Raw genomic sequence first — 3,318 nt, 5'->3', positions numbered from 1 at the left:
TTCATTCTAAAATATCTTTTTTGTTCGACATACGTCATTATTGTATCCACACATGTACAATTTTTGTTTAACCAATATAAAATATTGAATTAAATCATTTGTATTTTGATGATAAATTTAAAATTTATCTGTATATATTCATATAAGACTCTTTGGTAATATATAATATAAAACCGAGCGCATATATGATATGTACGTTAGAAAAAATAATATATATATATATATTTTCTTTTAATATAGGGACACCTCTTTTAATTTATCCCCGCAGGGAATTATCACATAACTCAGTATGTGATAATGGCAGACCAATATACATATATATCAAGATTATCAATACAAAATATATATCATTATTAGCCTGCCTCAATTGTAATTATTTATTTGGATTAACGATAAAGTTCGGAAACAATTTGTTATTCTATGTATAATAGAAACCTTGCGCCTTTGTTTTCAACATTATTATCTTTGGGCTTAAAATATTAACCGTGGAGCCAAGTCTCATATTCATAAATGAATAAAGAAACAAATTTGACGGATTAATATCTTCTCTACCGACAGACAGTATTTTGTCACGTCAATAGTAGATGGCCGGCCCATTGACCATCCTATAGTAGTTTTTGGACCCAATATCTTTAATTCGGGTATTTTCAATTGTCTTTGCCAATCAACCGTTGGTACTCTCTCATATAATAAGAGAATACACATATAATTCCATTATATGGATATATTCTTCATTATTTTATTTGCTACATCACCCTATAATAGTTTTTGAACCCGTCAACTTCAATTCGGGTATTTTTCAATTGTCTTTGCCAACCATTTATATGGTATTCTCTATTTATAATAAGAGAATACTAGTGTATATCCATTATATGGATATATCATCTTCATATTATTTGCTACACCACCCTATAGTAGTTTTTGAACCCATCATCTGCAATTCGGGTATTTTCAATTGTCTTTGCCAACCAACTATACGGTATTCTCTCTTATAATAAGAGAATACAAGTATATTTTCATTATATGGATATAATGCCATTTATTTTTCAATATCCATATAATTCATTTAGTTTTGTATGTACAAAACAAGTTTTCTTTATAGTATTGACAAAATCATATGTTTACGCATAACATAAGTTTTGACCAATACGAGGAGGGGCCCGCCAACGACCACCTCCCTATAGTAGTTTTTTACCCCACGCACTACTGCGTGCCTGTTTACAGTACTAGTGCCAGCTATCACTAGGTTTATATATCATGTTTCAGTGATATATGGGTAAATTCTACCATTTATTCTTATGTATATGGCATTTCTATGCCATATTTATACAATCCATTCATATCTTAATGTATATTTATTATATTATACATTATTATGCCTTATAGGTATTATACCTATAAGCCATATCCATACGATTCATTCACTAGTGCCGCCCCTCACTAGGTTTATAATTGTTATATCATTGATATACAATTTATTTCTATATATATGGCATTTATATGCCATATCCATACAATGCATTCACATTTCAATGTATATTTACTTGTTATACATTATTATGCCTTATAGGTATTATACCTATAAGCCATATCCATACGATTCACTTATATAAATATATGTATATTTTTCTATACATAATTTTTTTTTACTTTTGTATGGATTTCTATGCATATCCATAGTTTATATGGATATGCTTGGCGTTCTATATAGTATTGACAAATTCATATGCATAACATAAGTTTTGACCAATACGAGGAGGGGCCCGCCAACGACCACCTCCCTATAGTAGTTTTTTACCCCACGCACTATTGCGTGCCTGTTTACAGTACTAGTGCCAGCTATCACTAGGTTTATATATCGTGTTTCAGTGATATATGGGTAAATTCTACCATTTATTCTTATGTATATGGCATTTCTATGCCATATTTATACAATCCATTCATATCTTAATGTATATTTATTATATTATACATTATTATGCCTTATAGGTATTATACCTATAAGCCATATCCATACGATTCATTCACTAGTGCCGCCCCTCACTAGGTTTATAATTGTTATATCATTGATATACAATTTATTTCTATATATATGGCATTTATATGCCATATCCATACAATGCATTCACATTTCAATGTATATTTACTTGTTATACATTATTATGCCTTATAGGTATTATACCTATAAGCCATATCCATACGATTCACTTATATAAATATATGTATATTTTTTCTATACATAATTTTTTTTTACTTTTTGTATGGATTTCTATGCATATCCATAGTTTATATGGATATGCTTGGCGTTCTATATAGTATTGACAAATTCATATGCATAACATAAGTTTTGACCAATACGAGGAGGGGCCCGCCAACGACCACCTCCCTATAGTAGTTTTTTACCCCACGCACTATTGCGTGCCTGTTTACAGTACTAGTGCCAGCTATCACTAGGTTTATATATCGTGTTTCAGTGATATATGGGTAAATTCTACCATTTATTCTTATGTATATGGCATTTCTATGCCATATTTATACAATCCATTCATATCTTAATGTATATTTATTATATTATACATTATTATGCCTTATAGGTATTATACCTATAAGCCATATCCATACGATTCATTCACTAGTGCCGCCCCTCACTAGGTTTATAATTGTTATATCATTGATATACAATTTATTTCTATATATATGGCATTTATATGCCATATCCATACAATGCATTCACATTTCAATGTATATTTACTTGTTATACATTATTATGCCTTATAGGTATTATACCTATAAGCCATATCCATACGATTCACTTATATAAATATATGTATATTTTTCTATACATAATTTTTTTTTTACTTTTTGTATGGATTTTCTATGCATATCCATAGTTTATATGGATATGCTTGGCGTTCTATATAGTATTGACAAATTCATATGCATAACATAAGTTTTGACCAATACGAGGAGGGGCCCGCCAACGACCACCTCCCTATAGTAGTTTTTTACCCCACGCACTATTGCGTGCCTGTTTACAGTACTAGTGCCAGCTATCACTAGGTTTATATATCGTGTTTCAGTGATATATGGGTAAATTCTACCATTTATTCTTATGTATATGGCATTTCTATGCCATATTTATACAATCCATTCATATCTTAATGTATATTTATTATATTATACATTATTATGCCTTATAGGTATTATACCTATAAGCCATATCCATACGATTCATTCACTAGTGCCGCCCCTCACTAGGTTTATAATTGTTATATCATTGATATACAATTTATTTCTATATATATGGCATTTATATGC

Source organism: Drosophila subpulchrella, unplaced genomic scaffold (assembly GCF_014743375.2).
Source record: "Drosophila subpulchrella strain 33 F10 #4 breed RU33 unplaced genomic scaffold, RU_Dsub_v1.1 Primary Assembly Seq132, whole genome shotgun sequence".
Taxonomy (NCBI): domain Eukaryota; kingdom Metazoa; phylum Arthropoda; class Insecta; order Diptera; family Drosophilidae; genus Drosophila; species Drosophila subpulchrella.
Note: the sequence above shows the minus strand (reverse complement) of the source record.